The following is a 23,639-nucleotide window of genomic DNA, read 5'->3' as shown; positions in this document are numbered from 1 at the left end:
AAAAAAAAAAAGTAAGTAAAATGATGATTTTCAAAATCTCAGAGCAAATGGCATATTCTAATCAATAGAACAAAGTTAACACATTTCCATAATACATGTCCAGAAAATCTTTTGCATAACAGATTATTGAAATTCTTGGCTTCTGTTTTGAGAAAAATTTAGCAGCTATTCTTTTCATCAACGTTATAGGATTTTAGTGTTTATTTTAAGTGAGCAATATTTTGTAAAGCAGAGAGGGGAAAGTCACTTTAAATGTTTTCACCTTGCAGAAAACACGTGTAGCCAGTATGTTATAATAAGAAGAGTGAAATAAAGCAGTCCTTGCCTTCAGACTTACAATGTCCTGGGACTAAGTGTGGGGTCACATGGAAAATCAGATCTATTAGTCCAAGATAGTCCTGGGTTATGTTTGATTCCTCTCTCGCCTCTGACTACCACTCCTGTTACACTCTAGTACATTCTGTTTCAGGTGCTAAATATGCAGCCACTTTAAATCTTCTATGAAAAGGTGGACTTGCTCTTACTGTTCTTCCCGTTTCACAAGAACACGTTTTTTTTGTTTTTCCCCTCATGGTTTTAGAACTAGTGCTCAACACCTGGTATTCACTGCCTTCATCTGAGGGGCTTCAGTGCCTAACAACACTTTCCAACTAGCTGGAAGTGAGATCTTGTGAGGAATTTTTGTTTGTTTCCTGATTCATTCTAATGAGTAGGCAGGGTTGAATTTTTGATTCATTCTAATGAGTAGGCAGGGTTGAAACCCATTCTATGGTATGGAAGAAGCTTAGGAGATGGATAACCAAAGATTTGGAATAGAAATTCTGCCCTGGACACTGAGAGGTTGTGCTGCTGTAATTCTCTCTGGCATGATTTGAACCACAGATCTGAACCACAGTTGTCTGATGAATCTATAAGTTGAAGAGGATGTATCAATCCTGCAGTAAATGTTAATAAATCCCATGAAGCCATCCCAGATGAGAACATGGCCTTGTATGAAAAGGGTGAAGCTGTCTAAAGAGTACTTTCAGAAGTGTAGCTCACAAATCCCTAATCTGAAATAATTACCCTTTTTCCCATAAAAATGCCTTTCTATATATTTTTAAAGATTTACTTACTTATGCATACAGAACTGGGATACAGGCCAGAGATACAGGGGGATCAGAGGACTCACCATGGCAGATTGGGGAGCTGGACAGGCAGAAGGATGAAGAGGAACAGCAGGCGGGTCAGGAGAGGTCTGCTACGCCATGTGGGTCACTTCCGGGGCGGGGATCAAACTCCCACAGAAGTGGCTGCAACCAGCTTGCAATGCTGTGCACTAACCCACAAGGGAGGGCCCAACTTTCTATCTTTAATACTTTAGATCTAAAACACACGTTTATGTAAGCCTAATTGCCTAGATTATTCAGCAAGTCACAGTAACAGAAAGTTTCTTTTTTTCCTTTATATTCCCTCCAGCAATAAAAACAAGTGAGAGTAGCATTCCTTGTCCACAATTATTGATGATTTGATGCTAAAAGTCCCGGATTACATTGCTAACAAGTAATGTAACTTTGAAATTTTAACTTTTCCTATCTCTTAGTTTCTTTATCAAAGTTAGTAGAAGTCATATTTTATTTCTCCTATGATTTTTTCTATGCATTAGTGCTTGGTATTAAGAGAGGAAGAGTAGGACATAATGCCCTCTGTAGACAAAAAGCTTAAAGTAAAGATAATCTAAGCAGTTATAACACAAGGTAAACTAATAATAGCAGTAACAATAGCAATAATAATAATAGAAAGGGTTATTGGAAATGGTATTTGCAATATATGGTAAACAATTGCTTGATATTGATAAATATGTAGTTATAAATACTGAATATAAGCCACAGCCATTATTTCAATATTTTATTGTGTCTTTGGAGTAGTTTTGCTGGAAGTGAAAAGCTTGCTTTAACCAGTATTTTATTCAACAAGTAGTTCATATTAGAGTATAGAAAATTCATTTGATGTTATCAAATGTGGACATTTTGTGATGCATGAGAATTCTGCCTACCTAGCTTATACAGGTTATCTGCTTTTCTGATTAAGTTCTCTTTATGTAAGGCTTCCACTAACACTAGCATTTGAGAAAATGATCCTATGTGAAACAATTCCGTCAATAACTCATCTGGAATGATTCATTCTAGAAATTAACATTAGGGTCATCTCAGCATGTTTTCTTATTAATCACATTTTATTTTGCATTGTACCTATGAACAGTGTAACCCAGGACTTACAGGGATGCTAAACAGGAAAGGCTGAGAATAGGAAAAGATTTAAATCCTGAAGAGATAATCAAATGAAGGGTATACACTTTATTGACCTTAAGCCTTCTTTCCCCTTCTACTGCCTTTACACAATTAGACTAAAAAAAAAAAATGCCTCTTCTCAGAAGTGGTAGAGGACAAACAGGAAGGCTAGAGGAAGAAAGGGGCAGACTACTCAGAGGAAGAAATGTGATCACTCAGCATCTTGCTTCATTGCAGTCATTAAACCATTAACAATGAAACAGTGGGGCTGGGAAATGCCATTCCTACATGTCACTGGGGTCACTTTCTCTGGGTTCATAAAATAGACCAACACTTGATTTACTGCATACATCCAAAACCATGGCAAGCACTTTATTCACTTTGGGTATTGAACCTAATAGAAAATATTATTGACAGTATCAAAATAAATAAAAAGCCTTATCAAAAATAGAAAAAATCTTTTACATCTTAAGTGTCACCAAGTCCTGTGGCTAAGAATAAGAAAGTAAATAAAAGGAAAAACTAAGTTTTCTAACACATTGTAAGATGGATCTCAAGTGCTCCCATTTTCTTAAAGAAAAAACAAAAAAAGTAAAGTTATTGAGAAGATGATATTTTAGGTTGTCGATTTAAAAGGCTGTACAGGATTAGGGAAAATAGAGTTGGGCATTACATGTTTCTTGTGCTTTTAAAGGTAAAATGTTGTTGATATAGTTAGAATGGACACTCAGGCTGTGGAATGGTTCTCTATATATCAGAAATTTCCATTTCTCTTTTATTAATTATATTTGTGATCTGGTATTTCACATAAGTGTCTAGCCAACTTATCTTTTCACTTTTGTTCACATGTGCCTTTTTGCTCAAAAATTCGCCAGCTGCTCTTGCTCCAGTTTGAAACTTTGGCATTTGGTCTAATAAGTATTATCTTGGGAATTATTTCTTCTCAATTCCTCTCCTGTGACTAGAGGCAGAGTTAAATATCATAAGATTTTACCACCTGGCTTTTCAATAACCTGTATCAGTGTTTTTGTTTGTTTGTTTGTTTGTTTTGCGCCATTATGGAACTGTGGTACCCGGACCTAAAGGTGTAAAACTTTTAAATGTTCTCCATAGCACCATCTATAGGCCAGTTGAAACAGTTTCTCCTATTGTGTCATTCACTGCTCTACATTGTTAGTTCCATTATCAGAAACATTTTTTTGTTTCCCAGGGACATTTTTTTTTCAACGTTGAAACCGTATAAATAATTGGTCTTAATAGTTACATGAAGTAAACTTTCCAAGTTACCAAATTGAGACCTATTCCTCAAGAATTATCTTGCGAGAGCCAGGAATATAAGAAAACGAGCGCCCCAAATAACATCCTTTCATTATGTCAAAGACTATTCACATCAAATTTTCTATTTGTTGTATCAAAATAACTTTAACTCTTTAAACCTGAAAATATTTGCTCTGGCCTTGTAAATGATTCAACAATAATCTCTCTTTTCCTGGTATTACTTTCGACTTGTAATACTGTTTGTTCTATGCTGGTTTCCACTTGCATGAACAGTTTAAGATCTAGTATGAAAGTAAATATTTTCATATCTGTATTTCATATTTGACTTCAGAATTTTGCACTGGAAGTTATTTTGCTTGACTAATAAGTATGTGTGTGTATATAGCTATATGTATATGTATGTCTCAGCGGGACTCAAAAATTGCAATTCTAATGGGCGGAAAGACAATTGGAAGCATTATATACATTATTTTCACAAATAAAATATCAAATACATGTTCTTAATCTTAATTTCTATGTTTTAATTTTATTTGTGAAAAGGCAGATTAATGATGAGAAAGAAAAAAATTTACGTCACACAGGTGTTAAAAATCATCAGACTAGGAGAAAAGTATTCTAGAATATGGTGAAAAGAATGGGCTACATGCCCCGTGCAAAGTCATTAACTGAGTGATTACAGTGCACAGCTGGTAAGCTAGATACTAATGTCACATTTCCATATGATCGTTCTAGTTGGAGCTGCTGAGGTGTGTTGCGTTTGGTTCTGCAGGCTAGCAATTTAGCCTAATCTTTTCTTACTGCAGTCTTTGACCTAGTAAAGCACAAATGCTTTCCACATGAGAAAGTGAAAGCCTCCGTACACAGCCACATACTCTTTTCTCTTCATTTCACAGCTTTATAGCCTTGATCGCTACATAAAACTTACCATTTTAATCACCCACTCTGTTCCATTACACAATTCGGTAAATGGGTGTTTCTAAATCTTTATCTACCATGGATACTTAAAAACAAATCATATTTTTCCACTTTCTTTCATGAATATGAATTAAATAGCAATGCTGTAAAAGATACTGGTGGTTAAAAACAAGGTTTTTCCCTCGGATAGAGCTATTTTATTAGAAAATTAATTGAAATAAAATTTGTTAAAGTAAAAAAAAACTCATGCTTAAATGAACTGTTCAATTATTCTGATGTAAGCTAGATGATAAATAATGATAGATGATAGATGGATGGACAAACATATGATAGATAGTTGGAATGGTTGTAGTTCTATACAATTTTATAGTAATGTTTCACTTATATGAACAAATTTTTTTTTTTAAAGATTTATTTATTTGTGCATATAGAACTGGGGTACAGGCCAGAGGCTCAGGGATGGTGAGAGGCTTCACCGGAGACAGAGTGGGGAGCAGAACAGGCAGATCGATGAAGTACACTGCTGAGGGGAGCAGCGGGCGGGTCAGGAGAGGTCTGCCTCGCCATGTGGTCTCCTCCGGGGCAGGCGGGAATCGAACTCATGCGGAAGCGGCTTTAGATTCTCAGTGCTGTGTTTTAACCGGCTGCGCCAGCAGGGAAGGCCAATATATGAACAAATTTTATGAAATTGTCCAAGCAAGAAGATATTAATTCCAAGTTACAGATGAGAAATTTTAAAATTATCAAGTTAATCAAATATGGTCAAAACCATTCAGCATCTCCATATGTGGCCTAAAACAAACTTTGCCCATATTATTTGATTTTATAAAAATAAAGCCTTGTTTTTCTGTACAAATATATTTTGTAGGTACAGCACATGTATTAACAGTTTTTAGAAAATCAACTATTTTCCTGAAATGCAAATCATTTAACAATAACAGTAACCATAATATTGAATACATAACTTGTGGATAGCATGAAATCCTCCTCAGGTTTCCTTTTGGGGGAAAAAAAATTCTTTTGGCTATTGACACACATACTCCATCCTCTTTCAAACAGATCCAACAAAACACATGCAACCAAATTTACATTTTCTCAAGAGAGGAAAAATACTTCAAAAGAAACAAACAAAAAACAACAACCTAATAGTTCTCTTGGTAGAGAAGCTGAGGTACTTTATTACATCCTACTACATCAGAAATTTACATCTCAAGAACTGTAAAAGCACTGTGCTTCTGGCACCAGACTGTGACAAGCTATGGCAGAGGCCATATTTACAACAGCCAATTTGAATTTAATTCAAGGAACCTTTGGCAGAAAAGTGACACCACTGACATAAAATCACTGTTACATGGTCAAACAATAAACTGAATCAATTCAGTAAAATATGAGATTACTTTGGTCTATCTTATCCTTAGAGTTTCCAGGAATTTGACTCACTAGAAAGGAGCCACTAACCCCCACCCAAAATACAAACAATAATGCTAGCCAACATTAGCTTGAAAAAATTAATAATTTATGTTTATAACATTGTAAATTAATTTTATGTTATTAAAAAGTATTTCAAGTGTTTTGTGCTTTGTAGAAATCAGCAGTATACATACATGAGATGAAGATAAAAAACTTTTCTAATATATTATGTTGAATGTGTTTTTGGACATGAGCTAAACCTCATGTGAATAATGCATCATGCTATCAAAAAAGGCATTATTTCTCCAATGGTGAAAGTGGAAGTGAAAATAAGATTTTCTATAAAACTGTTAGATGTCCCCAAAATATTTCTAATGTTGACAAGGTATTTTGAAATTCTAGATAAAAGAGTTAAATTCAATTGTTTTATGAAATATAATAACAGAAAAACATGATTCTAAATATATTTATTACCTATTATATGATTTCAAATGTATTGATAAAAATTCACAACTAATAGATATTTTCAACAATACCTGTGTGTTTTATATTCTCCCTAGCCAAAACAAATTGTCAAATTTATTATGGAAACATATAGGTTTTTTTTTTTTTTTTTTTTTACTTAGGGTTACTAAGTAAAAAAAAATACTGTATAGTATTTGGATCATATAACACTTTTTAAAACTTTTGTTTTTCAGTTGAGTTTTGGGCTGAGAATCAGACTTGCCATAGTAGCTATTGTCACTCTTTATACTGAAAGAATTAATTAAAATTCTCAAGCTGATGCAATTAGTGCTACTTGAATTTAGCTTGACGGGTTTCAGTGCTCATGTAAAAATGGTATGTATCTGGTTGCCTCCTCACTATATGAAAATCTGCTCTGGTGGTAAAGCTCTTTACACAGCAGAAAACATGAATTGAATAAGTACTAAATAGTATAACATAATTAGGTCACATGAAAATTCAGGAGCAAAAAAAAAAGTTGTTTTAGATTGGGATTATCAACAAAGAAATAAAGCCCCTTACTATCCTGATTTGCTATATCTGAGAGGTTTACTTTCAGTAGAAAGACCAAGAATGCCTTGGGAAGACTGGAATGAGTTAATTACTATATGGGAAGGTGAAATAATGCAGGGTTATGAGTAGCTAAAGGAAAACTTGAGTGTCTACAAGATAAAAAGGTAAAGAAATTTCTGTCATCATTGGAATATTAAGAAATGATGTACTTCATTGATGGCATGTATAATAATCAAAGAGGAATTCCATTGTTTAGTATAAAAAAAGAATAAAGCAATGGGGAGACTCAGAATCTATTATGGGAAGCAAGGTTGATACACTCTTGTACAAACACACACTCACTACTAGCCAGATGCCAGAGTTGGCTTCAATGGCAAACTTTTGAACAATAACACCATATCTTTTGTCATAATGGACTGAGTATGTGAATAGGTTCTTTAACATGAGATAATCCTTACTGTGACAGCATTATGAATGAATACAGTGCATCGTGCAATTAAAATGTAGAGCTGATTATACTTTCACTGAATTTCTTGAAGATTATTTATGCTCACATGAAAACCATACTCTTAGAGCTTATATGTTATGTGCCATGTAAAGAAACTCTTAAGTGAGAAGAAAGAATACAATTCAATATTTATTGAACACCTACTTTGTGTTTTATAAATATCATCATATTCAATGGTCATAATAGTTGTAAAAAATAAGTACTATTTCCACGTCTATTTATCAAATGAAGAACTGGAGTCCCAACACAGCTAAGTTATTCTTGTCCAATGTCACTTTGTTTGTTAAAGGAAGAATTTGAACCCAGACATTTTGACTTTAGAAACCATGCACTTAGATACCATACGAAATCAAGTATTCGAAAAGAAAATGAAATCATTTAAAACTGGAGATCATAAAAAATTTTTATAAGAACAGATAGTCAAGTCTCCTACTTCTGAGGAAAAATATTTATCTTTGTATTAAAACCTCACAGCTATTTTCTCAAAAGTTAAGAATTCAAAGCTCAACCTCTGACACAATTCCTCCTGGTTTGGCAATGTATCTTATACAGTGGAAGTCATCTTTTCTAACTTTGTTAGAATAGACAATTCAGACAATCTAGGACTGAATTGCTCTTGCTGCTCTGAGTTCCTTGAATTTGTTCTCTTCTCTGCTTAAATTTCCTGATAAATTACAAGCTCTATTCTCCAATCTTCTTCAGCAGTACATTGCAAGAATTTCATCAAAAGAAGCTTTGACTTTCTTAAATAGACCAGATTTTTAGTAACATTTTAAGAAAGAGCTTCACTCTCTGTTAAATTAAAAGTAAAAGTAAAAAAGAAAACACCACGGAGCACTTATAATATATGTACTCTGAACAACTTGCATTTATTAAGTTACAATTATTTGCACAGATTTCTGTACAAATGCAATGGAAGAGGTACCATTATGTTTCCCATACTAGAAATAAACACACATAGGTAGAGAGATCAGGTGATTGCCCAAAGTCATACAATCAGTAAGTGGCAGAGTTTGAATTTAAACTGAGGCAGCATGTCTGCAGAACATGTTCTTGCCCACTGTCCAGTATTGCCCATTTCATTTTCTTCAGAAAATTATTTGACCCATTAAAATCATTCTAAATTAATTAACTGGAAACTAATGGTAGGTCACTCAGCAGTCACTGTGTAGGTTAGCTATAACCCATAGAATAAATATTACTTCCTGACAGGTTATTTTATTTGGTACTGTAAGGTATATTTCTAACTTCAGGTAATGTTCCCTTTTTCCATTGATGAAAACCCAGATAAATTGAGAGATGAAATTAGAAAGGAGAAATCTAACTAATAACATGCTTTGTTTCAAGAATGGTCTTATTTTAAAGACTAGGCAAAATGTTGCAGCTTGAAATAGCAGCTGGCTAGCAGTCCTTTTACAATTTTTCCCCAAATCTTGGCTCAGAAAGGAGATTTCATAACAATGTTGATATTATATGGAACTAACTGTTGCTCTAGCACCAGAATGTGGAAGGACTTCTGTTAAACTAAAAAAAAAAAAACAAAAAACCTCGGGTTGTACAGTTGTACAGCAAAATCAATATTGCACAATGTTCTGTTTTAGGGATTGTCCAAACCTGTCTTCCTGGAATAAGAGAAGTTCCTTTAGCCATATCCTATTATCTCCTTCCTTTTTCAAAATGAGTGCATTATATACCTTAATTTAGCACCCATGAGAAAAGTGGCCTTCCACAATCTTACTATTTCTGTCTCTGTCACTTCCCCCAGTGGTACATTCTGCGCAGACCTAAGAAAAGACTAAGGCTTAACAAAGTAGAAATTTATGGAAGAGAGTTGTTAATAAAGGGGAAGAGTCTCTTGTGAAATGTCTCTAAGTTGGATTGGAGAACAGAAGAGCTGGGGTCCACAGGGCATACTTGGGAGAAGAATGTGCCATGCACTGTCTATGGAGTGCCAGGCTGGAGGCATTGGGTCAATAAAGAAAGCAGACCCTCCTTTATGATGGATTACTGATAAAGCTGAGAGCAGTTAGCATTTATTTGGTCATGTACATAAGCCCATCCCTGGGCACTTTATGGGATTACTCATGGCATGATCACAATCATGGCTCTTATAGTTTGCCCATCTAGACATAAGGAGTTGATGGAGAAGTGGTCCAACACCAGCTTCCCAGGATGAGCAATTAGTCATTGACTGGCTCCTAAAAGATAGGAAATGAGATAAACGATATTGTAAGGCTAATTCATAAAATGGAGATTCTGGTGGACAGAATAGACAATGCAGATAGAGGCATAATCAAAAGAATTTGGTTATAATAAAGTGACAGGATGACTCTATATGGAAAGAAAGGATCAATTCATGATTTGCTAGTTATCTGCTATTTATAATAGCACTGCTATTTCCCTAGTTTTAAAACAGTTACTTCACCAGTAAATGCATACTAAAATAATTTCCAGATGTTAGAAGTGTAATAATATTAATAGGAGATAAAAACCTAAATATCTCCTAAATATAATGCATGTTCCATGTTGATTACTATCATTCTCTGCATATAAAACATCAAAGGAAAATAACAGCATGCATATAGATATTTAATATATACAGAGTATGTAATGTGTTTGTGTATATACATGCACTATATATACAGATATATACACACTACACTGTCCTTATAACAGATCTATGAAATGGGAATAATAATTTCAATGTCTTACAGATAAGAAGACCAATGACTCAAGGTCACCCAGCTGATATGTGTACCAGTTCTATCTAAGATTAAATAAATCCACAATTCCTAAACTTTTATCTAAAAAAAACATATCCCATACCATGTATTTTCTCCATCTGAGAATTTAATTGGAGTCATCTAATTACTCAAACCAAAAGTGTCACAACCACCCCTAACTCTTTTTTTATAGTCCACACACAATTTTGAAATTACTGGTGAATCGATATTCATACTATATGCTTCTTTTACTGTTTTTTTTTTAATTGAAGTAACATTGATAAGACATTACATGTTTCAGATGTGCATCACTGAAAACCAATATACTAATTAGTTTTACCACTAAAACTGTAATTCTATACAATTGCCCTATTTATCCTGATTTACCCACAATTTCCCCATCTTCCTCCCATTTTTGTAATTGATTTTATACTCTAAAAGCTTATTTTTGTTTTATTCATTTGTTTTCTCTATAATATCCCAGATTAATGAAATTATACAGTGTTTTTCATCCTCTGTCTCACTTATTTCATAGGCATAATAATCTCTAGGTCAATTTATATTGTTGCAGATGACAGGATTTCATCTTTTTTATAGCTTAGTAGTATTCCTGTGTGTGTGTGTGTTTCTGTGTAATCTGCACATTTTTATCCCTTCATCAGTACACAGGTTATTTCCAGTTATGGGTTGTTATAAATATAATACAATTTAAACAGGGTGCCCTCATCTCTTTGAATTAGCATTTTTGTGTTTTGGGAGTAAATATCCTTTCTTAACTTTCAAAAATATTCAATTGAAATAAAACTAGTTTAAAATATTATAAAGAAGACAGGTGCATACAAGAACTGGGGTGCAGGCCAGAGACACAGGAGGGGTGAGAAGATTCACCAGAGACAGAGAAGGGAGTAGAAAAGGCAGATTAATTGAAATACACTGCTGAGGGGAGCAGTGGGCGAGACAGGAAAGGTCTGCCATGCCATGTAGGTCACCTCCTTGGCTGGGGGTTGAACACATGCTGCAGTGGCTGCTGATTGTCTCATAGTGCTGCGCTTTAACCCGTTGCACCACCAGGGAGTGTCACAACATTTTAATTCAACATCTGCATACATCATCATCACCACCAAAGTCTCCTTCCATCCACTACCATACGATTGACTCCATTTATGCAGCTTATACACCCTCTTTTCCTTTTACCCTCTGGTAACCACTATTTTGTTCTTAAAATTGAAGTGTTTGCATTTGCATTATTTTATTCTCTTTTTCTTTTATTGCTTCTTTACCTTCCATATTTCAATTAAATAACATAGCATTTTTCTTTCTCTCTCTGACTTATTTTACTTAGCAAAATATGGCTTCTATCAAAAAAAGAAAATCTGGCCCTCCCTGGTCACACAATTGTTTAGGACTCAGTATGGCAAGCTAGTGGCAGCCGCTTCAGTGAGTGTTCAATCCCCTGCCAGGGAGGTGATCCACATGGCACAGCAGACCTCTCCTTTCTTGCCTGCTGCTCCCCCTCAGCAGTGTACTTGTAGATCTGCCTGTTCTGCTCCCCACTCTGTCTCTGGTGAATCCTCTCACTGCCCCTGCACCTCTGGCCTGTACCCCAGTTTTGTATCCATAAATAAATAAGTAAATTTTTAAAAAAAGAAAAGAAAAGCTATGTTGGTGAGGATGTGGGAAAAAGGAGACCTCATACAATGATGGTAAGAGTATAAACTGGTTTGACCACTGTGAAAAAGTTGTTGAGTGGTTTTTAGATAGGCCACTGAAAGACGAAGAGTAGAAAAAGTGTATGATCCAGTTATTCTACTAGATATTTACCTAAAGAATGTAAAACTCTAATTTGAGGAGATACAGACTACAATCCTAAATGAATTTCCAATTCTCATAATTTGGTCCCCACCAATTTTCCTGGTGTTGTAGTTATTTTTTATTAAGTCAACATTGGCTTACAAAATTGTATATAAGTTAGAAATACAAGATCCCACCTCTTCAAGTAATGCTACTATATCACATGCACTCTCATATCCTCCTCAGTGATATCCCTGCTTCCTCCTGTGCTTCTCTACAGTCTATTCTTTTTCAAAATATTTATTTATTTATGCATTCAGAACAGATTAGTGAAATTATACAGTGTTTGTCATCCTCTGTCTCACTTATTTCATCTTTTTTATAGCTTAGTAGTATTCCTGTGTGTGTGTGTGTGTGTATGTGTGTGTGCCTGTAATCTGTACATTTTAATCCTTTCATCAGGACATGAGGGTACAGGCCAGAGGTGCAGGCGTGATGAGTGGATTCCCACAGACAGAGTGGGGAGCAGAACAGGCAGATTGACCAAGTACACTGCTGAGAGGAACAGCAGGACAGACAGGAAAGGTCTGCTGCACCATTCGGGTTACCTCCCTAGCCAGGAATTGAACTTGTGCTGCTGTGCTGTGGATTGCTTCATAGTGCTGTGCTTTAACCCATTGCTCTACCAGGGAGAGCCCTCTACAATCTATTCTTAATGGAGTAGTCATTAATGAAGACTATCTAACAACTTGTCTAAAACTGTAGCTTAACATAACTATCTGCCACAAACAACACTTCTAATCCCCAGTTCCTAGCCTTTAAATCATCCTTTAGTGATATAGATCATTATTTAATAATTATCTTTTGTCTTTCCCAAATTTTAACTTTTGCCAAAGCAATATCTTATCTGTTTTGTTCACCACCGTGTCTTGAGCACCTAGTGCACTGCTAGTACTTGAAATAGTCTCCATAAATATTTGTTGAATGAATGTTAGGCTGGGATGGCAAACCTAGGCAGCACGGACGTAGAGTCCATAAAATTGATGACTGAGCAATTTCATAAAAATGAAATCATCAACTCATGCTATTTGCAGAAGCATGGCTAGAGCTGGAAGGGATTATACTAAGTAAAATAAGTCAGAAAGAGAAAGATAAATGCTGGAGGGGAGGCCAATGATGGTTTAGTGGGGCTTTGATGGTGGGTGTGATGAAGTAACATAGAATTATAAAGGTTAGACCTGTAGCCCTCAGACTTAAACTGTGATGTAAATCAACAGCACATCAGTAAATATCAGTTTTTTTTTTAAAGAATACTAGAAACTTTCATTAATGGCAGTAACTAATCAAAAATTTAATTTAAAAGTGTACAGTATTTCTTCATCAAAAATAGAAACTTGAAAAAATAATAAAGAACATGGGAGGGGAAAAGGCCTTAAGAATGTTAAAGTGGCCCTCCCTGGTGGCGCAGCTGGTTAAAGCACAGCGCAAAGAAGCTTAAGCCACTTCCCCATGAGTTTGATTCCTGCCTGCCCTGGAGGAGATCCACATGGCGAGGCAGACTTCTCCTTTCTTGCCTGCTGCTCCCTTCAGCAGTGTACTTCGTCAATCTGCCTGTTCTGCACCCCACTCTGCCTTTGGTAAATCCTGTCATCCTCCGAATCTCTGGCCTGTACCCCAGTTCTGTACAATTAAATAAATCTTAAAAAAAAAAGAATGTTAAAGTACTGAAAAATTCATTTAGGAAAAATATGATCTTTTAAAATACGTATGAATCAAGCTTTTTAAAAAACTGGTAACATTATCCCCAAACTTAAACAATAGATAAAACTGAGGACTATCTTCCATAAATTTAAGAGATTGATATTCTTAATATATTAAACCCTATTACAACACTAAAATACCCACACATACTGAAAACAAACAAATGGCAAAGCACTATATATATGTGTGTGTGTGTGTGTGTGTGTGTGTGTGTGTGTGTATAGTATATGTATTTCCTCACAATACAACCCATTAAACTGAGATATTGAGATATTTTTAAATAAGAAATAAACACAAATACAAAAAAAGAAGGAAAAGGAGATTATGTATGTTGATGAGGTCTCAATAAAATAAACTCCCTTAAATATCTTGAGTTTCAAAATATTCTTGCATTTTGATGACATAGCATTCTTTCTAAGAAACTATTTTGAATTCATATCAGATATCCCCCACAAAAGTATGTAAATGGATGTTTTCAACAATATCTTACAACAGGAAATACTGCCATTCCCTACATTTGCAAGACTTGAAAAATACCTAAGTATTTCATAGGAGTGCATATTAGTTCCTAAAAATGAATGGTTTTTAAGAAAGTTGGTAACAGAAAAATTTAAGCATTTTAAAGGCAGGTGAGAAGTTATGTTAATAGCATAGACTACATAGGGGTTAAAAAAGAAAACAACAACAACAACAAAAAACAGCCTACTTGCAACCAACAGTAAAACCTAGAGCAGAGACTATTGTTTAAAGGCAAATGAGCAAGGTCAAGTGCTTGTTAAAGGATTTTGGGTGTAACTTTGTGTAGAATGAGGAAAGCTCTGGTCGCACAGAAGACATGTCCTAGGTTAAAAAAGAAAAAATGCTAATTTATTTTCCAAAATAGATAAGAAAAGGCCATTATATCTGATGCTGGCATCACTGTTTACACAGTGCTACCATAATAAAATGCAGACAGCATGTGTAAAGTTAAATATTCTAAATACCTGTTTCTGTGATTGCTTTTGAAATACAGCAACTTTAGAAGAAAGTTACTGAGTGGAAGAATAGAAATAAGTTGAGTCTAAGTCCATACCACCTTGAACACACCTGATCTCTTCTGATTTCAGAAGCTAAGCAGGGGCAGGCCTGCTTAGTACTTGGAAGGTTGAAAAGAAATAAGTTGAAAACTGAGTTCCTAAAACAATGGTAATTCCAGTTGTATGATATCTGTTAGGTATGAATAGACATTGCAAAGAATTATTTTACTTTTATCATTTCTTGGATCACTGGGCTTTTGCTAATTTTGAAACAAGAGTGTTTTGTGCTTTTTTCTGACAAAAATACTAAAATACAATTCTTAGTAATCATATAACATGTTATAATAGATTTCTTCGCCTTCAGTGAATTTTAAGTAGAGTGCAGATTTGTGGAATGATGCCAAATTTGTTTTTTGAAGCCATAAACAATAACAAACCCCTCCTCCATCTATTACTAATGTCGATAGTATAAACAGTTCACTATGTAGTTTAAATAGCATCCAAATAATTTTCCTGTAATTGCTAGTCACTTTAGCAGGTGGCGTGAGGTTTGTAATCAATAATCACATGAAACTGTTGAAAATGAAGCTCAGGAATCAATGGAACATTCTTCTTCCCTTTAGAACACAGTCTACTCAGATGGTTGTGCTTGCTGTTCTTTTTTGTTTTGTGTTTAATGTACATTCATAGGCACATTTCTTATGCAGAAAAGTAATATATTAGGGAAATAGACAAAATGTCTACCCCTGACAAAATACAGAGATGACATTTACTATGAACCTATCCTCAGTAGGGCAGCAGCTCAGGGTGCAAGATTCTTAATTTCTAATCAATAACTTTATATTATCACTGACTCCTTTTGTTTTAAATGTATTTTGAAGTCAAACACTCATCTCAGTGTGTGGGATTCTAGCAAAAGTTTACTTTAGAGATAGTCGGTTCATATTGGAATTTTTTAGACAAAGCATTATATCAACAAATTTAGCTTCACTTTTGTGTATGGGTTATTAAAACTTATTAAATACTGATGATTCATGGAACTGTAAATTATTTTGTGAAAAATTATTTACAGTTGTAATGAAATAAGTAAATTTTCAAGTATATAATCCTTTCTCCCTTATTAGGTAGAAAGGGAGCTTGTATTTATTATAAAATTCATTAATATGTGTACAGATAGATGTGTTATTGCATACTTTAAAAAAGTCATTGTGTACAGATAGGTGTGTTCTTGCATGCTTTAAAAAAGGTAAGGCCATTTAAAGATCCTAATGCAATTGTGTGGTTAAAAAGTAAAGAGAGGTTCATAGAAAGAAATACTTGTATTATTCTCCCTTTTGTTTTCAGAACAAGTATTAAAGGAACCAAATTTGCCTCTGTGTACCTCACTGTTTTGGAGGGGATGCCTAAAGGTAATGCTTCTAAGAAACTAGGTCAGGACACCACCTAGAAGAGCATTAAGTTAGAAAAAAAGAATAGAAATAAGAAAAGTATTTTCAAAAAAGAAAAAAGGATCATGCAAATTACACTAGTGGGTAGTATCCTGTTTACTCATGTAAATGCTTCAAAAAATATTCATGTAATCCATGAAAGAAAGAAAAAAAAAACGATCACCAAGTAGGAAATTCTTTAATTTTGCGCTTTGGCGTCTGTGTGTGGGTGCGGTCTATCCTTGGCTGGCTCCCTAGGGAGTATCCTTGGGAAGAAGCTGGTCTTGAAAGTGTGTGCAGCGCTGATTGTCAGAGGTGTAGCAGCGTGAGGCCAGAGAGGAAGGGCTTTCTGCTCTTTGCTGCACAGGCGCTAAACTGGAGCAGGTGTCTGCTGAGATGCTGTCGCTCCCAGAGGCTCACCCCAGGGAGTTCAGGAAATAAAGGAAATCGAGACTAGGTGGCGGAGTCCTAACCCCTAGCTAAGATTCCACATGGATCCTCTCGATTTTACAAACGGACGCTCGAATCAAGGGGTCCTTACGAACCAAGGCTCTGTGAATGACAAGCTGGGAATCACCGCGTCGCAGTTACAGCAAGTAAGTTATTGCCAACTTTGCTAATTTATATTTTTTTTTCCTCTACACACTTGAATCTTATCGTCGTGTGTGAACACCAAAGAGATTGGCCCAGGGATAACTTTTTATTCTGAATTTTCGATAAACTGATACGACACACACACACCACCTGAAGCCAAAGAGGGCCTGCTCCTAAGGCTGGTGAGCGGTTTAGGTTTTAGTATTTGCGAACTTACTGATATTCCATGCCTGTTGGAAAGACCGAGGTGTGTGGGGGAGGATGGAACGCTGTGTCTCATCATTTATTCATTGCGATTATCTCCGTTGTTGACACTAGTGGCAAGCCACAGACTCCTGTTCTTGCAGGGGAAGTCTGACACCTTGAGGACTGGAAAGAGGGTGCCAGGACCAGAGCAGCCACAGTAGAAGAAGCTTTGAGAGTTACCAGATCCCGGGAGGGTTACTTTTTTCAAGTCTGGTGGCGACCTGCTGCCTGGGTGTTTGTTTACTTGGTTGGGAGCAGGGCTTTCAGAAGCTGAGTCTTGAAGGGACCCGAAGTGGAACAACCCTGCAGAGACCACCGAAGTCTGGAGGTGTGTCTGGCATGCATCTAGGACCACGGAGTGGGTTCTACTCACCGACTTGACTAGATAATATCAGTCTTGCGCTGAGCTTCCCTACCTAACTGGCTGACCTCAGGCAGTTGGCCCAAGCAAGCGAAGGCTATTCGGGGACAGCCGAGGCAGGGACCTAGCGTCGCCTCCTGTCAGCGCGCGGGTCCCTTTCATCGTCAGGCAGAGCGGTGCGTGGGACGCGCATCTTCACAGACTGTCCCTTCAGAGCGGGGTCTGTGCAGACCCGAAGTCAGGAAGCTCCCCGGGACGGAGGGCGGCTGCCTTCCTCTGGGCTCATCCACTGTCAGTCGTGGGAAAGCTAACTTTGTCCAGCCGGATCGGTGGGGGCGGGGGTGGGCGAGGTTCTCCCTCCCTGGCGCTCACCTCCCCCTCCCCCGCCTCCCGTGGCATCGCTCTCAGAGCATCCTCACTCCGCCCAGTTCGGTGCCAGCTGCGTGGGCTCCGGCTTCGTGCGTTTTCCTTGGAATGCTCCAAAACTCCGCAGCGACTAAGGCGATCCCACTGGTATTTGCCGGGCGTGCTCGCACCCGACATACCACCCGCGCTGCGGGTCCCTGGATCGATCGTTCTTCAGCCAGCAAATTACAACTTTGCAGGTAAAGAGGGTGTCCCTTCGGAGCTCCTTTTGACCAGAGCTGCACCTCGCTTCCTTTCTGGGATCTCGGTTAAGTTTCTTGCTCTGCCTGGGAAGCCAGCTCCCTCCTGGGAGGCGGACATCCCTGGGGGGTAACCAGTTCAAAAGGCTCTAGTTGCACGGTTTCTCTCTGAGGCTTGGGACCGGATTTGGGAAGCTTTCTGTGGTTGACCCAGGCAGAGCAGGAGTTTGGGAATGTTTCTAAGCTTCTCATCGCACCCTGCTCTAAAGCAGGGGAGAGGGTAACCAGTGAACCCCCAGTGTGACTTATATGGTAAACAAAGCAGCTGCAGCCACGCCATGGTGCTAGGGAGGAAGCCTGTTTTTAGCCTTTTATGCATTTGGGGAAATGGAGATTTTGGTGGCCAAGGGACATACATAAGGGAGATCAATTGCTCTGGTGACTGAATGGGGGGGGGGGGTGAAGGAAAGAAAGTAATCAATATCCTGTTGATCAGTTACATTCTGCGTCATTTTCTTTTTCTCTCAAGATAAGAGGCACACTTTCATCCGTGTGGCTGGACCAAGGCTAGGGCTTCCCAGTTCTCCTGGTAATTGAAATTACTGTTAAACCAATGACTGTGCTACTTGGATAAATCACTGAGATTCACAACACAACTTGTTGTTCCAGCTGTGAACTCAGCTGCCTTTTGTGACTACAGACTAGAAAACACTGCAAAGGGGTAGAAAGCTTGGGAGAGATTGAGAAAACTGAGCTCCTATCTTGTTTGTATTCACTATGCAGTATCCATTATGATGTATCCTTGTTCACATGGTTTTTTAGAGAGGTTCTTTCTCTGTTAATTTCTACCGTGATAAAATGCAGCAGGTTGCTTTATTGACTAAGCACCAAACCAAAGGAGTGAATGAGGCAGAAGCAGTGTCTGCTTGTTTTATTAAAAAAGAAATTTACAACAGACTTGTAGAACTGAAAAGGAAAATATTTCAGATCTCACAAAAATGGCTTACTTTTCTATGGTGCAATACAAAATATTTAAGAAAAACAGATTAATAGAGTTTGTTGTTTAAGTGAAACTGAATTAAACAGTGAGAGTAAGAGTGGGTGGCTGTAGTAAAACGTTAAAAAATATCATCACTATGTCATGGTTTGCTATGCAAACTTATATTTGTAATACCCACTTCTGGACAACAGAAGAGGAAACATCCTTCCTTATGACTTTAAGGCAAAACTTCAATAATACTGAATTAATAATAGGGAACATTAGTAGTTCAGTTATCAAAATTAAAATTCAGTAAGATAATATTAAAGAAGCACTTTGAATTTGTATTCATGAACCTGTGCAGCTGATAAAAATTACTTCGTCAATAAAAGTAATTTGGGTTTTCTCAAAGAATTTTATTCCAGATGTCTTGGGCTAAGAAATGTTAGTACAGGTAGGTAGAAAGAAAGGCACTTACACTGTTAATGAATAGACTTCAGAGCTGAGGCCACTTAACAGCAGAGTCTGATTGGAGCTAACCCTCTCTGCTAAAGTTGAGGTCACAGCATGAAGAGCAAGTGCTTTTATGTTAGGGGAGTTACGGGCAGAGAGAAAAAGTAGCTGGTTGAGGAGATTGATACATACTTGGTGCTTAATATTCAAAAAGTGCATGAATGTATACTTACACAGAGATTTAAAATAGAGTGAGAAGAGACTTGTAATTACAAATTTAAAAAAGTTTCTCTTCCTGAGTATGAACTTAAAGAAACATGAGTATTCATGAGCCGGCAGAGATATAAAAAGTATGCCTCGTTAGTAGAACCTGTCAAAAATTAACCTTTCAGAAAATCTTTGATCTTAAATCATAAATAAGATGTTTCAGTTTGCTTCTTTAATTGTCTTTCTCAAAGACGAAATAGATTTTCATTGTTTCTAGGCTTAAACATTTTGTGATTTTTCTGTTGTCTATTCCCAGAAGATGCATGTCAAATTGCATGCGGAAGACAACAACAACAAAACCCAGCTCTGTCCTAATGAAAGTTTTATATGAATTTTATGGTCATTTCAGCCATTAAAATAATAACTTTACACAAATAACTGCCCAAATAGATTAACAAACTCATATTGCTTTTGATTAAATGAATTTTGAATGTTTTTTCAATACACATATTTTTAAGTTTTCAAACTTAAATCCTACTTACTACAAGCATGATTCAATTTCTATAAAAGTATAATACATGGCCTTAAGATGTGTTGATTAACTCTGCAGGGTGAAAAATTGCTTTCACGAATATATTGTTGGTGAATTTGTCATATTTTTATGCTTACATGTTTAATTGCAAGGGTAATTTAAGGCAATTCAGTTTATCAACATAACATTTTGCAAGTGAAAACCGAAATAATCTCCCTCTTTTTATTAGTGCACCTGTAGAAGTAAAAATAAAGGCATGCCCACACTTGTTCAATAGTTACTATTGTAAATATCCAAGCTCAAGAAGATGAAGAACTTTGCAAATAAAGGTAGATATAGCAGGCATGCTGAAAAGTAGCTAGAAATATTTTGATCAGTGTTTCAATGTCAGGATTATTTCTTTTTAATCAGCACAAAGATAGAGCTGACTTCTGAGATAGGTAGTATTATCAAAATAATTCTATGTCGAAAAAACATTTATGAAAAGAAAGCATACATTTTGGAAACTAGAAATTTAAAGATATATGCATTGGAAATACTTTAACTTAAAATTACATTGCTCTATGAACTATTTGGTAAGTGAACCAATATATTTAGATAAAAAAAAAATCTCAATGACCTTTCTTAAAGCATAGATTTTCTGAAATAAGACAATGAAAAGAGTTAACAATTTTAGCACTTGGTCTGTTCTTGTAAATAAGCTGTAGATTATATCTCATTAATATTAGTGCACGTTTTGTCTCCTTTTTAAAAAACATTTCCTTTGAGTTACAGCAGTGTCACAGAGTAATATCTTCTTGAGAGACAACAGATGAACATGGCACATAAAATTAGAAATGTTAATTAAAACATTAATTTGAAAATACTGGATAGCTTTATCTAGCACACTGTATTCTTTTTGAGAAATGGCAAGTGCAGTGAAATGAATCAGTTATGCATTCATTATATCCTGCCTCTATTTTGTCATCACATTTGTGAAATATGTTTCAAAAGTCACCATAAGTAATTGCCTTGATACATCAAGAGTTAAATTTTAGTTAAGATAAAAAAGTGGGGACACTTTGTGAAGAATCTGAAAAAGCTAAATTTCTAAAAATTCTCAAAGCTGCTTTGTGATTGTATCAGAATTTGAACTCACCTCTGCTTGATTCTAAAGCCAATATTCCTTTTACTATATACTTAGGGTTTCTAAAGTAAAATTAGCAATCTTTTCATGAGATTCAGCCATCCACTGGGTTTTTAACAGTTATTTATTTTTCATATGTCTAATATTGGGACATAACCAACCCTATTAATAGGGTAGGATTTTAAACAATACTCTAAATGCTGCATCCATTTTAATCAGAACAAGTAACAAACTATCTGCCTCAAGCAGGCTGCTTTCAAAATTATTTTTGTTCTTACTACTTAATGTAAATATGACATATGCAGAAAGGACAAGCAAGGCTTAATTTCATGGACAAAATTCAAGATTACAGATTTTCTTTTAAATAGTCATCATTATGTCTAAATAAAAAGTTGCAATTTTAAACTTTAGAACATCTGTAGGCTATTGATAACATTATTTTTAAAAAGGCAGTCATGTTAGACATGTTAGGCTTGTATTCAGCCATATCAATAGGGTATAAAATTTCTAGGCAAGTGTTGTCTTTATTTTACCTGCGGTATTAATTGTCTAATTATTTTAATGTCCTTTGATAGTTAATGAGAATAGCTCTCATTCAAATATCCCAGAAGACATATATCAGCTGGTAAACACATTTTAAAAAATTCTCTATGTTTTATTTTTTTATTATATTAGTTTTTATTGAGGTGACATTGATTTAAAACACTATTTTTTTAAGATTTATTTATTTATGCATAAACAACTGGGGTACAAGCCAGAGATACAGCAAGAGGCTTCACCAGAGAATGAGCGGGAGCAGGACAGGCAGATCAGTGAAAGTACACTGCTGAGGGGAGCAGAGGGCTGGTCAGGAGAGGTCTGCCATGCCATATGGGTCGCCTCCTGGCCTGGGGATTGAACTCACTCTGAGGTGGCAGCAGCTGACTTGCAACTTGTCCTAGCCCATTGTGCCATAGGGGAAGGCCCTGATTTAAAACACTATTAGCACTACAATACTCTCTCTTTAGATGTGAGTTGCCTCACCACACCCACCTCAAGGCAGACATGTTCATCCACCATAGTCCACGGGACACGCTTTGGTTTTGGTTTTAGCATAAGCCTGCATTTGAAAACAGTTTGATTGTGTCCAGATTCTTATTGACTTTGAAATAAAGGAATAGTATCTTTGAATAGTGCAATACTATCACTGAGACTCGTACAGAATGATATCCAGTCAGTAAAATTTTGTTGATTATTAGCAAATGAATAACAGAATTAATAAAAGAATGACACAGAACTAAGCTATTCATCTTTCTTGTACTCTCATCAACTTCAAATGTATAGAACTTTTACCTTATAGCTTTGTCAAATAGCACTGAAGCCTAACTCAACATTACTGTCTCCTTGAAGGTTTCCTTCCTGTCTCCAAATGTCACAAATATAAATACTAGCAAAACCTTTCTTATATTTTGCTTTGCAGATGGGTAGAGGTCTGTCTCCTGAACTAGACAGTAAATTTCTTTAAGAATCCCATGGAATGCTCAAAAAAGATGTGTGAGTTTTCAACTGAATTAAGCTGTCATAAATAGTATGCTTTTATAATGGAGTGTAGTTAATTTCACTGTTTTGTAGTACAAGTTTGTTAAATTTTGAGCATATTTATTCACATAATGAAACCAGTTATAATAAGATGAATTTAATATAGTATATTGAGTACCATATTATTTCCTACATTACAAAAGTAATTTACCCACCATTAAGTTAGTGGACATAACTTCCAGTCAAACAGTTACTCTCTAGTGTTTATTTTCACAGGATTTGTATAGCCAATTATAAATATGATTTAATTTAAGTGATGCTGTGCTGGAATTCTTAAAGGAAAGTATTTTGTCCATTACACTGTGAGAAGTATGGCTAGAATTGAAAGAGGACAGATGCAAGTATTTCAGGAATACCTATTTAGTTAGTGAAGACTTCTTTGCTTGTATTTATTCTTATGATTTTAGGAGACAGGAAGAAAACTTTCAAGGTGACAGTAATATTGAAATAGGCTTTAGTACCTGGGAATATTTTGGCAAAGCTATAAGGTAAAAGTTATTCCATACAGTAGAAGCTGATGAAAGTACAAAGATTTCTTTGGACTAATTATATGAGTTTAGAATTCTTGTCAAGGTACATGATGTCCCAGTTGTGAGTGACATGCACTTTTTTTTTTTTAAGAAGCTCTATTCTATTTCATAAGACACATGTCCAATTGTCACAAATCAATCTTTATGAAAGTTAATCAGATAATCAATAATTGTATTTTACCTTTAAATGACAATGAAGAAACAATGCAACTCTGTTAGTGTCCTGCATATATCAAGAGCATATGTTATAGCACATTGCGTCATTATTCTTCATTTTCACACATTTTATTGTTCAGTATATGCTTTTTTTTT

General features: G+C 35.9%; 1 protein-coding gene across 2 annotated transcripts in view; it reads left to right on the top strand.

Moving 5' to 3' along the window:
* Window positions 1–16,462: 16,462 nt before the first annotated feature.
* Window positions 16,463–23,639, top strand: part of TRPC4 (transient receptor potential cation channel, subfamily C, member 4) — a 188,157-nt gene continuing 180,980 nt past the window's right edge. The window contains exon 1 of one of the 2 annotated variants that reach the window (XM_012723340.1): window positions 16,463–16,712. The gene's annotated coding sequence lies outside the window, so the exon portion shown is untranslated. Of the gene's footprint in view, window positions 16,713–17,100; window positions 17,923–23,639 lie in introns of those variants that run through there. The other variant, XM_004680219.2, reaches the window with a different exon arrangement.

Source organism: Condylura cristata, unplaced genomic scaffold, assembly GCF_000260355.1.
Source record: "Condylura cristata isolate star-nosed mole 26May11 unplaced genomic scaffold, ConCri1.0 scaffold00010, whole genome shotgun sequence".
NCBI classification, from domain to species: domain Eukaryota; kingdom Metazoa; phylum Chordata; class Mammalia; order Eulipotyphla; family Talpidae; genus Condylura; species Condylura cristata.
This window is presented reverse-complemented; position numbering and strand designations above follow the sequence as displayed.